Below are 14,673 nucleotides of genomic sequence, written 5' to 3'. Positions count from 1 at the left end.
TCTTGGTACCACCTGCTAAGAGCTTCTGAGGCTCTTTCTCAGTTCCCACCATTCAGCGTTTGGAAAAGCCTTTGCTCTTCATAAGACCTCAAACTTCTTATGTTTCTTAAAAGAATACATTCTCAAGAGGCAGATCCTTAACCAAAGTTACATAAAAATCTGATGTTGTAAGCATTGATATTCCACACTATGTTGGAACACAGATATTGCAAAAGGGTACAGAATAACTTCCAGCATTCTACATTTTCCATAACACCACTATTTTCCTCCATCCCAGATCAGTTCAAAGATTTATTACCAACAAGGCTGTGCTCATTATTCAAGTTTCAGATCTAAACATTCCATTCTTGCATGGTGGAAATTTACCCTGTAGAATACTTACTGTGTGGTCATCTTCCCCCCGCCCCCAGTCATGTATGTTGCCATTGCATCCCCTGATTTCTGCTTCTTTGGTGCCATTTTCTCCTCTGGTTGTTGCTCCCTCCTCCTTCCTGATTAGTCACATGAATTAGCGACACGTCCGCACACAATTACTTTGCATAGTGAGTGAGATGACATCACACCACTTGACAGCAACTGTATTTCGCTGAATGCTGATGCTACTGAGGGCAAGTGAGAGCAACTGAATATGAAGGCAAATGAGGGCAATTTGACTGAATAAGCAAGAATTTTCAGGAGTACTGCAAAGTCATTGCAGGAGGAGAGAAGGCAATTTTCATTTCTGCTGGAAAGTTCCTGGGGGGAAAATGTGAGTTCTATTTCAGTCAGTCATCATTTTTGACATGGATTAAGCCAGTCTGCTGCCTTTTCTTCAATTCAGAGATTTCAATAGAAAATGATTGTAAGCATTTAATCTCAAAACTCCAGTCATAATGGATATGGCTTTCCCTACTTGACTGTTCTTTTCTGTATGCATAGCTTTTGTCTCTGTATATTATGATTATGATTATAATTTATTACCCACCCTTCACACTAAGGATGGGTCCTAAAAATATAGAGGCCAGGGTAAAGAGTTGTGTCTTCAGCATTCAATGACAACTGTGTCGTGAAGATGCCAGACTAACCTCTGTGAGGAGGCAGTTCTGCTACGGAGGGACTGCTGCAGAAAATGCTGTTTCCTGGGCCACTGCTACCGAAGCTTCTACTTCCATGTAACACATCTTTGGGGAGTGAGGATTAGCATGTTGATGGTGATCTGCAGCAAAATATGAACATTATTTCTCTGGTATCTTGTTTCTTTGACTATGTGTCAATGTAGGAAGGGGGAACCAGGCAGAGGGACTTCTCGGTAGTGGCCCCTGCCCTGTGGAACGCCCTCCCATCAGATGTCATGGAAATAAACAACTACCTGGCTTTTAGAAAACATCTGAAGGCAGCTCTGTTTAGGGAAGTTTTCAATGTTTGATCAATTTATCGTGTTTTTAATATCCTATTGGGAGCCGCCCAGAGTGGCTGGGGAAGCCCAGCCAGATGGGCAGGGTATTATTATTATTATTATTATTATTATTATTATTATTATTATTCACACACTCCCTTTCCAGATATTAGTCACCTAGTTTAGCAAGATGTATCAAAACAGCATCAGCACAAAGAAGACAAATATGCAGAACTCCCAAGTTGGTGCCTCCTGGGACTTTGCTGAGACAGATTTTCAACTCCCCTTACTGATGGCAGTAGCCAAGTAGGTGCGTTTTTCAATTAACACAGAGCTGTGATGTCACATTCGACAGTAGGAAGGGGTCATAATGTGTGAATGCCTGCCACTCAGTGAGGAAGAGTGGTGCTATTATTTTCATGCAACAAAGAAAACTTTTCTGTCTTGTTTTGCCTTCTGCAAACATTTATTATTGCTACTATTTGCATTATATCCCACCTTTTAGAAAATCTCAAACAGTACTGTGAAGCTGAACCAACATATTCCAGCAACAATGTATAAAACAATCCAATCATATAAAGAAGAGCAGTGTACAATTTCTCCAAAAAAAATAATACTGGATATAAAATAAATGTTTCTGGCCTTGGGTTGCATGAAACCCAACTATGAGCTCTCCCATTAAAGCAATTGGGATTGCTCAGGGGGCAGGAAATTGCATTTGAATTGTTGTATTTTAATATTTTGCTGGAAGCTCCTAGAGGGGTGGGGTATTATTATTATTATTATTATTATTATTATTATTATTTTGAACGACCACCATTCCTGGTTATCTTCCATGGGACTGCCTCTGTGGGGCTGCCTCTGAAGATGGTTCAGAAACTTCGGCTGGTACAGAATTCAATAGCCAGGTGGCTCACCAGGCAAGACCTCAAGAAAAAAAAAGGCAATGGCTATTATGTTAAGAATTTTTTGTGTTTTAATACTACAAACCATCCTATGATCCTCAGGTGAAGGGTGCTGCAGAAATTTAATCAATAATCAATAAACAATAACTAATTTAAAAACTTTCTCTTTCTCAGTCACTTGAGGAACACTTGAAGGGCAAGCCGCAGAATTTTGGGGGGGGCGGGGGGGGAAAGGTATTAGGAATACAATTATTCTCTGGCTTTAATACATAGTCCACACTATTCTTTCTGCCTGAAGTGCTGGTGTGAGAGCAAAGTGGACATGTGCCATTAACAAAAAGAACCAACAACCTCAAAACAGTCCTCTGATCAATTTCTGAACTGCAACAGCCACCACAACAAATCATCCCAGAATTTATATACAGCTGAACATACAAAATCCCTAAGTGATTTACATAAAACACAATAAGATCATTAAAAAAGAATAGAAAATCTACCACACTACAACTCTAAATAGAAAGAAATACATCAGTAATAACAGAAAATGACTGTACCCGCCCCATTCTTCAAAAGTGGAGCTCAGAGGACATGTCTAGTGTTGGCAAATGTATCAACTTACTCCTAGCCATGTGCCTTAGAGGTAAATGGCTGCTGATCTCTACACCTTGTAACCTGATCTGAGCTGAAAGTCTAAAGGCTGCATCTCTAGATGGGAGCCAGAACTAGGGAAGAAGTGAGTCTGTCAACTTTTGTTCCTCTCCCTTTCTCATTTTTCCAAACTCTCTACATTTCTCTACACATCAGGTTGCATTTTTTTTTTAGTCCTCATGAGACTACATTTTAGTAGATTTTTTTGTTCTAATGATACATATTTTTTTTAAAATGCAATTTTACCTAATAGAATCATTTTGGTGAAGCAATTTCCCCTAATGCAATGATTCTTCCTACATTATTTTCACTAATATGCACATTTCGTTGTGTGCTTTATGCATTTTTGTGCACATTACTTGTCTGAAGAACAGCACCGCAAAATTCAGAGAAGCGAGAGTGCCCAAGACATCCTTGTTTTGGTGCATACCTTCTTTCAGAATGTGTGAATTAGGTAAGCTCATCTTCAAATGTGAAGTGAATCTAATTTTTCTCCCATCCATAGCCAGGACATAAACATACATAACTGATGAACTTCAAGTCTAGATACTTCATAATTGGAACCCAACCTTCCTCCATCCCCCAACCTTTAGTCAAGTTTGGCTTTGATAATGAGGGAGAGAATCCACATAGTCTACTTTTGTTGAACCTCAAATGAAAGCCAGTAATAACTTAAATGATTTTAGGGCTTCTAAGAGCTACTCTCCCTTTCTGCAACTAAATTAACATGAACCCACATGTTAAGCGGGAAGCAGTTGCCATGGTTACCACGGAGGTAGTCTAAATGCAGTACAGTATATGAAATAATCAACTGAAATGACTATGTACAATACTGATGACAGCTGGGGGGAATGTAAGTTAAAAATACCTGGTAAACAGAAAAATCCCTAAGTAAAAATAAAATTCCTCAGCATTTACGCATCTGCCATCCTTGCTGTGGGACTCGGGAGTAAGGCAGGAGGAGATTAAAATAAGCATACTACAAACTCAGACAGCAAAGCATGTTTTCCGCTTGAGTGGAGTTTGACACAATGTGATACAACAAAGAGCATGTAAGCAAATTGATCACATTCCAATATGGAAACTAAAACGAACTATTTGCCATGAGAAAGGGAGAGAGGGAGAGGAAGCAAGCGAGAGACACGAGGAACTTCTATTTAAAAGGAGGCATTGATTACCGGAGAGAATAGAATCAGACATAATGCACTTTAGCAGTCAAGGTGAGGCACACAATAAGGGCTCTTCATTCACTTCAGGGCAGATGTGCCCTTTTGTACTTTCACAATGGGGCGCAGCATCCAAGACCTTTAACAAAAGCCCATCAGGAACTGGCACTCAGCATCCCCTCTTACTGATATATATGGTCATATTTGGTTCCATGCCCTAGATCTAAATTCTGCCGTTAACTATACAAGGAACAGGGCTCAGAACAGGAAGATGGTCTTTCCATCAGCAGGCAAATCTGAGAAACAGCTGCATTTTGTATTTTCAGAAATGGGGGAATCAACCATTGTATATTTTTATTTCTTCCCAGCCGTTGTAGCTCCAACCTGAAACTTGCAGAGCCCTTAATAGAGCTGAATTTGAACTCCTCCCATCTTGCATCTTAAGCCTGTGCCTGACTCATTGACTTCAGCAACTTTCCTCAGTAAGGAAAGTTTCCTCTTGTCTAGGCTGATGAAGAGGCCTGGAGAACTCAAAAGCTTGCACAAGGATTTTTTTGACATTATGGTTGGTTTAATAACAAAAATTACCTCCATTTGGATTTTTTACCCTTATGTTCCAACACAGGTTTGTTTTTTTTCCTTCCATCAACAGTGTCCAATAGTTATTAAAAAGGAAATATTATAGATCCAAGCTCTGGCTGTTGTGTTTTAATTGTTGTAACCCATCCCGGGACGTTACAGCGAAGGGCATGTAAACAATTACAATAATAAATAGCAGCAGCAACTTCCATAGCATGACTCCAAAAAAAAAAAAAAAAAGGTCCAGAGACTAAAGGAGTGGCACAGACCACTGTTATTGTTACCAGGATTTCCCCACACTAAGTAAGGACTTAATATATTATGACAGAAAGTTGGTCAGGTGACAAATAGGGCATAACTGGAGAGGTCCAAAGGGTGGGAACATGAGAACGGGCCTTCTCTGCATTGCCTCCCCGTCTGTGAAATGCACTCCCTAGGAAAGTTTGCCTGGTACCTTCATTATACACCTATAGGTACCAGGCAAAAACATTCCTTTTTAACCAGGCCTTTGGTTGATCTGATTTACATCCTATGCCCTTTTTAAATGTGTCTTATTGGGGGGGGGGACTATTGAGTTGCTGGTACTGACATTTAATCCCTAAACAGCCTTGGTCCAGTATATCTGATGGAGCGTCTCCATCCCCATCGTTCTGCCCGGACACTGAGGTCCAGCACCAAGAGCCTTCTGGTGGTTCCCTCACTGCGAGAAGCCAGGTTACAGGGAACCAGGCAGAAGGCCTTCTCAGTAGTGGCACCCACGCTGTGGAACGCCCTCCCACCAGATGTCAAAGAGAACAACAACAACCAGACTTTTAGAAGACATCTGAAGGCAGCCCTGTTTAGGGAAGCTTTTAATGTTTGATGCATTACTGTATTATAATATTTTGTTGAAAGCCACCCAAAGTGGCTGGGGAAGCCCAGCCAGATGGGCAGGGTATAAATAATATGTTGTTGTTGTTCTTGTTATGAGATATTTTGTGGTTTTATATCTTGATTTTATTCTGTAACTGCCCTGAGACCCCCGGGTATAAAGCGGTATATAAATTCAATAAACAACAACAACCTGGGAAGCTGTTCTAATTCCTGATGTGCTCATGATATATGAGTGAAGCCACTCTGATTGCAGGAGAGGGGATTCAAATCCACCCCCCCACACACACACACCTCATTCAGTCATAAACAATTGCATATAGGTTTCTGCATACTTTTGGTTCCACTACCAACTTGTTTACTGTTGATGAAGGGCTGGAGCTCAGTGGTAACATCCTCTGCATGTCAAGAGGTTCCCAGCACTGCCAGGTAGTGCTTGACAACACTCCTGACTGGAACCCTGAAGAGCACCTGCCTGTCAATAATATTGTACTGAATGGACTGTTTCCTACAAAGAAGTGTTATTCTAGCAGTAGGGTGCTCAGAAATATAAAATCAATTACATAAAATCAATACAGTACAAACAAGAATTTACAGCATAATTACAATTACAATTACACTAGGCACATGGGTTGTTTTACCCACAATGGTGAGGTGATATTAATAAATTAATTTATGTACCACTTAATGCCAAGATAGGCTTCTAAGTGGCTTACAAAATATAAAATCAATTACTTAAAATGAACACAAACAAGAATTTACAACATAAATAAATTATATTAATCTTTTAAAAATCTTTCTTACTAATCTTTTAAAAATTTCCATAGATACCAATGACCATGTGTAGGCTTTAGGCAAATCTGTGGCCTCTTTTTCGGTGATGTATTTCCTGTCTTGGGGTAAGAGATAAGTGGCTACTTTATCAAAAATGCCTTTGTCAGGCATGCAGCTGACATGCTCCTCAACCTCAGAGTCCAGACAAACTTCATTTCCTCATTTGTTCCTATGCACACAATGCAGAGCCCCAGTTGGACTCTGTGAACAGCAGAGATTTTGTGGCTGCTGCATCTTCTTCATAACTTCTCGTATCTCTGCTGCATTCAATCAGATTTGAAAACGGGATTTATTTTTCAAGAGTAATGCGCTATTCCAGCTGCTTGTTTACTTCAACTACAGATAGCAATTATGAGTAGCAGGGCACAGCTCAGCAGATCTGCAGGTTGCTTTGCTAAGCGCATAGAACATGTTTATCCAATTCTACTGGAAAGAGCAGCACCTTTGGAGACCCGCATCAGCAAATTGGTATATTGTTGTGCAGGTGGAATTCTCCTTTTGGCCAATGTCTGGGCATGTAGAAAGTTTAAAAATTGTGAATGTGTGTGAACATAACATGAGATGAGCCTGCTGGATCAGCCAATGACCCATCTGGCCCTACAGCCTGTTCTCACAGTGGCCAAATGGATGCCTTTGGGTAACCAACTAGCAGGCCCAGTGTACAAGAGCACTCTCCCTTCCCGTGGTTTTCAGAATCTGGGTACAGTCAAACCTCGGTTGTCGAACGTAATCCATTCCTAAAGCATATTCGGATTCTGCAATGTTCGACAACTGAGGCGTGGCTGCCGATGGGCTGCAAGAGCCAATGTGGTGTAGTGGTTAAGAGCGGTAGTCTCGTAATCTGGTGAACCGGGTTCACGTCTCCGCTCCTCCACATGCAGCTGCTGTGTGACCTTGGGCCAGTCACACTTCTCTGAAGTCTCTCAGCCTCACTCACCTCACAGAGTGTTTGTTGTGGGGGAGGAAGGGAAAGGAGAATGTTAGCCACCTTGAGACTCTCTAGGGTGGTGATAAAGCGGGATATCAAATCCAAACTCTTCTTCTCTTCTTCTTCTGCTCTCAAGTGTATGCTGCATCAGACTTTTGGCTTCCGAAAAATGATCAAAAACTGGAACATTTATTTCTGGGTTTTCAGTGTTTGGGAGCCGAAACATTCCAAAATAGAACTTCAGAGCATGGGAAGTCACCCAAAATATATATAATTTGGCATTGAATATTTGGCTTTTGGGATTGTATTATAATTTGGAATGTTTTAATGTGGTTTTTATTGGATTGTTAAAATGGAAAATTTAATACATATTATATATATTTTTTTAAAAAGAGGCATTTGGGAACCGAGGTTTGACTGTATTCTGCTTCCAACTGTGGAGGCAGAGCAAAGCCATCATGGCTACTCGCCATCAATTAGCCTTCTCCTCCATAGATTTGTCTAATCCTATTTTAAAGCCATCTCAGTTGGTGGACATCACTGCCTCCTGTGGGAGTGAGTGCCATAGTTAAACCATGTGGTGAAGAACTTCCTTTTATCTGTCCTGACTCTTCCAACATCTGTATTTCTTCTGTGAAAAACATTTCTGCAAGCTTGTATGGATCGTTGAAAAGTGACAGAAATAACTGTGTAAGTAAAGACTCCAAATGAACAACAACAACACTCTACATATTCCACACTCTTTTATTTTTAAATTTAGAACATTATATGCGGGTTTTCTCACAGAGACCCCAGAGACTCCTGATTTATAGAAATGAACTGCAGGTAACTCTCAACTCACATGGGGATTACGTTTCAGGGATAGTGCATAAAGGCAAAATCACATATAGTCAAGACACATTGGATTCAATGGTGTGTGGGATTGTCAAAGTATATTTTCCCCCAGACACCCACCCCTTTTAAAGTTTATTTTTGCCGAGCATGTAAAACTGAATGTGTACAAGTTAAATGCATGTAAATTGAGAGTTATCTGTGTAGCAACTGCAGTGGGATTAAGTTAATGTCCCAGTAAGGGCACGGGCTTTAGACCTTGCATGCAGAAGGTCTTAGGTTCAATTGCCAGCCAGTGTGGTGTAGTGATTAAGAGCGGTAGACTCGTAATCTGGTGAACCGGGTTCACATCTCCGCTCCCCCACATGCAGCTGCTGGGTGACCTTAGGCCAGTCTCACTTCTCTGAAGTCTCTCGGCCTCACTCACCTCACAGAGTGTTTGTTGTGGGGGAAGAAGGGAAAGGAGAATGTTAGCCCCTTTGAGACTCCTTTGGGTAGTGATAAAGTGGGATATCAAATCCAAACTCTTCTTCTTCTTCTCTTGGAAGGGCTGGGAGAGAACCCCATCTGCTATACTGGACAGCCAATGCCATCTTCTTAGACAATACTGATCTCGATGGACCAGGGGCCTGACTCAGTATAAGGCCATTTCTGTGCTCCTATTCTAGTATCAGAAGTCAGATAATTAACTAAAGTGGACCAAATCCTTGTTTATTTAGAGAAAAGTATGATTACATAATGAAAAAAACCATTCTACAGTGATGTTAGTGATGTGCTTTCAAAACTTAATAAAAGCAAACAGAAACATTGCAAAACTGGAAGGAAAGAGCTAAATGATTTAAAATAGTAACAAACTTTATTTCAGCTGCAGGCATCCTGTTTTTAACCTCTTCTAAATGTGATTGTGAGGTTCAAATACCACAATCTGTTACTGTAGAACTAGATCAGTTCATCTCCAACCCAATCTAAGAGATTATTGAACTCCAGGCAATAGCCCTCAGGAAGGAAGAATTAGGATAAAGCATATGCAGCTTGATATTAACCGCTTTTATTTAGAATGAATTTCAGTAAAGCTTTCTTCAAAGTAAATGTGCTTAGAACCCAGCTTGAGACCCAGGTTTGCATTAAGATCTGGTTAAGAATACTTCAACGTGCAAGACGTGGATTTTTTAAAAATACATGCAATTTTTGGAAAAGAACTTTTCAAAACCTGAGGAAAGAGATTAAATTGATACCAATTATACTTTCTTGTATTATTCAGGTTAGAATTTGTGCCATTTGCTTGAACAGGGATGTGCAGATGAACCACACAAGAGCTAAATGTTGGTTAGGCCATGTATTTAATTTTCACCTAGAAAGCCTGAAATCTCTGTTACTCTGGCCACCCACCCCAACAGAAATTCAATGACCAGATAAAATGAATTAATGTTCCAAAGTTTCTCTGCTCCAATTAAACACCATATGTTTGTTTCTTACCCTCAACCAATTAGACAAGGCCACAAGCTGTTCCGAAAAGACCTGCAGGACAGCTTGCCAAGATTCCCATTCCCGGAAAATAGTGCACTCAAGATCTGTGTGTTCTAATTCAGACTTTGTTATTATTAGGCTCTCTATTTCTATTTACTATGGTCATGAAGAGATGAGTAAGCTATCAAATTACTGTACAGAACACATACATTTGCAATGCATAGACAGAGCCACACAGAAATAAACAAAGAGATGTTATCCAATAAAGTGCAAGGATCTGATGTATTCAACAAAATAAACGCTAAGGGTTCCATCGTTTAACAAAAGTTCCATCATTTCTGCTTGCCCAATAGAACAATATCCCCTCTCTTCCCCCATGTGCTTTTCTGACACCCCAGAGCCAATGGGGGCATGGGGGCACATGGGGGGAGGGAGAAGCCCCATTGCACTAGTAGAAGTCCTTGCACAGGTTTCTGCAATCAGGGCCAATTAGTAAAATCCCACCTCCTAAAGAGTATTGTGCTATTAACAGTTCAGCCAATTAAACAGAGCAATATTTGATATATGTTTAGAACTGTCGAGGTTCCAGTGCATATGTTATGCATATGTGGTGGATCTGTGGGAAGATTCAATCTTGTTAGAAGGATCAGCAGAGGCTATATGGTGTATGAATTCACAATGGCCATGTTTGGCTATCATGATTAACAATAGTTTATCATAATGAGAAAAAGTCTAGCCTGACCCCTGACTCATGTGCTTCCCCTCCTTCTCCAATCCAGCCACGGGGAGCAGATGAGAAGCATTTTTTCAGGTTTTATTGAGCTCAGTTTGCTATGTTGTACAAGCCCAACAAACTGTGGGAACCTTAAGTGAAGTTTGTTTGAAGCAAGCCAACATAAAGCCATAGTTTACAAAGCTGGCTTATTTCAAATAATGATAGTTAAGATTAACCACAGTTTAGAGTTCAGTGATTAATTGAAACAGGAAGCAACAGCCAAGCAGGAGGTGAGGGAAGCGGGGCACATGATCCTGGAGGAGGCTAGGTTGATTCCTGTCACTATAAACCATAATTTATCCAGATGTCTGAATGCAGCCACTCCTTATCAGTGCAACCAGCATCTTTTGTTTTGATCCAGTGCATAAAGAAATATCAAGACATTGCAAATAACTTAATAAGAGCAAAAAACAAGATAAGATTGAGTAGGGGAAGAAGAGAGCTCCTGAAATGTTTTATTTATCAAAGGATTGAAGAATAGTGCCGTTAAAATGCAACCCTCTATTACACCTCTAGGGACGCAGGTGGCGCTGTGGGTTAAAGCCTCAGCGCCTAGGACTTGCCGATCGAAAGGTCGGCGGTTCGAATCCCTGCGGCGGGGTGCGCTCCCGCTGCTCGGTCCCAGCGCCTGCCAACCTAGCAGTTCGAAAGCACCTCCGGGTGCAAGTAGATAAATAGGGACCGCTTACCAGCGGGAAGGTAAACGGCGTTTCCGTGTGCAGCTCTGGCTCGCCAGAGCAGCGATGTCACGCTGGCCACGTGACCCGGAAGTGTCTCCGGACAGCGCTGGCCCCTGGCCTCTTAAGTGAGATGGGCGCACAACCCCAGAGTCTGTCAAGACTGGCCCGTACGGGCAGGGGTACCTTTACCTTTACCTATTACACCTCTTGGTGTTAATATTGAACTTGAAAGAGCACCCACCAAGTTCCCTCCCTCTTGCCCTGCTAAAATGAGAATTGAAAGGAGCATTGTAGTCAATAGACTAGCTTGCAGCCCTTGCTTGAAGACGGTGGGGTTGTGGTACCCATGGTAGTTTCTGCTGTTTGCAGATGTGCCTACTGGTCCAAAAAGATGGGCAACTTCTGCTATCATGCAGCCTCGAGGATACAGGACACACAATGTACTCTCAGCTTCCATGCTGGGAAGCTGCTGTCTTCGTAGATATCTTCCGTTTTTCTGATAGTGTTCTTCTAAGGCTGGAGAGATTCCCATTTCAGAGAAAGAATTATCAGGCTGTGTAAAGGAGGGCAGAGAGTAGAAATAACCTTTGGTCTGGTATATGGAACCTCAACTGGGAATACATTGCAGCACTGGGAATTCAATTTGCAAAGTACACCGAAATGGGAGGGTGGGGGAACAATCAACATCCCAATGTGGTCAAATGGAGTGTGCGGATCTTGGGCATGGTAAATAAGCTCAAATATAATTCTATAGCTTGTACCTAGTAACTGCCCTCCAACGGGACAGTAGTTCCTTTAACCAGAGAGTTCCTTGCAATAATTAACTAAAGCAATATCGCCACCTGCTGAATGTTTCATACATAACAACATATTCTGCTTTACTTTTCTCTAATTGGGCAGTGGGTCAAACTAGCCGTGGCATGATTTGGACCCAATGTGTTTGGTTGTGGCTTTCTTTTTTCCATTTTCAGGGTGGGGTGGGGGACAAGTAAACCACCAACCACTACAGGAAAGGGCAATTTGAATTGGGGCCACAGAATGAGAGGGAAGCAGGTTTAACTCTTCCTCCATACCCACCAGGGCTTAGCTCCAGCTCCCCTCAAACCTGCAAAAAAACAACAACAACACCAAAAACCACTTTTCAGAACAATCCTATACTCACATTGTACTATAACCAGTGATGTGTTGATGCTTTGACCCATTTGTTCCAGGCACCAGAATGGACAGGCCTGTGGTTGCAGCACCAGGGATAGCTCTGAGTGAGAAATTTGCTTCAACAAAGGTCCAATCTGAACTGAGTCCTTGCATGTCTCTTCTTCAAGTCCTCCTTTCCCAAGCTCCTTGGTGTAAAGAAGTAAACATTTTCTGTGGATTAGATATTGCTTGAGCTGTATCTGCTCTTGGAGCCAGTTTTAACTAGTCGGGTATCAGGGGAAAGGGCCTTTAAAGGTAAGGCAGGGGGAGAAAGAATATATTAAGGGAGATGAACATGAAATTGAAATCTCTATATTTTGGTTTCTTATCAGAATTCAATGCAAAGGCATTGCAGATCACACCAAGCCACATATTAGATTTCCCGAGATCAAAATACATATGAATGAATGCATATCCCATCATTATTTATAGAATAGTAGGGGAAGCTTGCCTTAAACTTTATGCAAAAGCAATGAGACAAAGTTATGTACAAACACTTCTCTGCAGGGAAATGCAAGACTGGCTGAACTTAAATATTTGGCTCATGCCATGGATTTAAAGTATTAGTGTAGTCCTTGGAGATGCACAGCAACCGCCTGTTCTGTTCTTCCAACAGAGTTCTGCAGCCCATCTTAAGGAATCCTTTGGGAGTAACAGTCTCTTACTTTCCCCCTGCTCCTTTATCAGCTTTCTTTACCAGAAACATTCTCCTATATCCATGGAGAAGAACCCCAGAAATGCTAACTAGAATGTTATAACTTCATTTCCTGGGCTAGAGCAGCTCCACAGACATTGTTGATGCATTAGGTCATAGCATCCTGATAGTATCAGAAGTTGAAACATTATTTGTTGGAAAATCCCATATTTGAGAACTTGGAGATGTTAATAAATGCCCAAAAGTTTGAACATGCCCAGCATCGCATAGCAAGAAATCCAACCTATGGTTTGGGTTGATATTCTAATTAGCAATTATTTCATGGAGTAGCCTGAAAAGTGAAAGCTGTAGGTGGCTCATAATGGGGCAGAGAAAATAAAGCTTTATTCTCAGTGGCTTAGTGGTAAACTCGGATGCTCAGGAGCTCATCATGGTCACATTCATAGCTACACTCCCTGGGAGAGTCCATAGCCATACTCGCCAGGCATGTCCAAAGCTATGCCTCCAAGGAGAGTCCAAAACTGAAGGCAGCTATTCCATTATTACATACACACACCAAAGAAGAGCAATACATAACATAATACTCATTTTATTGGGACTGGCTTGGCTGCAATCCTTTGCATAGTTTCCTATGAGAAAGCTCCACTGAACTCAGGGCATGCATGTGACATTATGTGTGCGACACATGCATGACACGCATGATGTGACAAGCGCTGAGCCTGGCACAACACTGAGGGGGGCCAGCCCTGTGCCAGCAGATTTTGAGGGGATGGAAGGCACCTCTGCCCCTAGGAGGTGGTGCGCCAGTTTCTAAGTGCAGGGGTTCGACTTGTAAAACAACCTAAGGTGTCTGTGTACTACAGAAACCGTTTCAAATACAATGCAACAACCTATGAAGGTTGTTGCTGTTTTTAAAAAGTTGGTGACCTGGTCAACCTCAGGATTTGAACTGGGGTCATGGGACTATGATTGCAGTGACTGCAATGTTGTAAAGGCAATCAGGGCTCTTTTCACTCACAGCATTGAAAATGTCCTCTAACTGTACAGTTTCAAATCTGTTTCTGGAATCTGAACTGGAAGTCGAGTGGGCCATGGCCAATCTATTTTTTACTTCAGTGTTGTTTTGCTATTCCCACCATAAGCAGCAGAACAAATACGATAAGGAGATATCATATAATAGAACGGCACTCCTGTTAACTTTGACAAAGGAATCCGATTCAGTATAAGTAACTGACCTATTCATACTGGGAGAAAATGGAGAGAGTCACACAGGCAAAAGACACTCATCTATCATGAGAGTCAAAGTGGAATTCATTGCCACAGAAGCTCAGGCAGTTCAAGGTTCTTTAAAGCAACCAAAATCCATACTTTTTATTGAGTGAGCAGGATATATGCAAGTTATTGTAAGAATGGTAATTAAGCTCAAGGAGAGCTTTTTCCTGATTAATGAGAAAACGATAGTCTTGAGTTGCATTTCAAGAGAAATTCCGGCATAACCAATCCACCACCTTCTGTGCTGGGACTACAAATTGCCCTGTGTTTATGGAGTCTTTCAAGATTCAAATAGGTGTTGCTTTTTACTTGATTTCTTTCCTAGAAAGGTTTGGTGTGGTTTAATCTTTCATTCTCCTTACAGCAGAGAGAATTTCTGCTTAATTAGAAAGCTCTGTTTTCTCCACCATACCTTATGCTTGTGCGCGCTCTCTCGCTCTCGCTCTATTTTGGAGATTCTCTGGCATCTCTTTCCCACCCTTTACCCACTTCTG

General features: G+C 41.5%; 1 protein-coding gene across 3 annotated transcripts in view; it reads right to left on the bottom strand.

Annotated features, from left to right (window-relative positions):
- Positions 1–10,020: 10,020 nt before the first annotated feature.
- HTR1A (5-hydroxytryptamine receptor 1A) overlaps positions 10,021–14,673 on the bottom strand; it is a 55,012-nt gene continuing 50,359 nt past the window's right edge. Inside the window, exons 2-3 of one of the 3 annotated variants that reach the window (XR_014556378.1) lie at positions 11,263–12,423; positions 10,021–10,888 (exon numbers count right to left, since the gene is read on the bottom strand). The gene's annotated coding sequence lies outside the window, so the exon portion shown is untranslated. Of the gene's footprint in view, positions 10,889–11,262; positions 12,424–12,477; positions 12,500–14,673 lie in introns of those variants that run through there. The other 2 variants (XR_014556379.1, XR_014556380.1) reach the window with 2 other exon arrangements.

The sequence above is a fragment of the Podarcis gaigeae genome (genome assembly GCF_964106915.1).
Source record: "Podarcis gaigeae genome assembly, chromosome: 11".
Taxonomy (NCBI): domain Eukaryota; kingdom Metazoa; phylum Chordata; class Lepidosauria; order Squamata; family Lacertidae; genus Podarcis; species Podarcis gaigeae.
The sequence above is the reverse complement of the archived record's forward strand: the minus strand, read 5'-3'. Positions and strand labels throughout refer to the sequence as shown.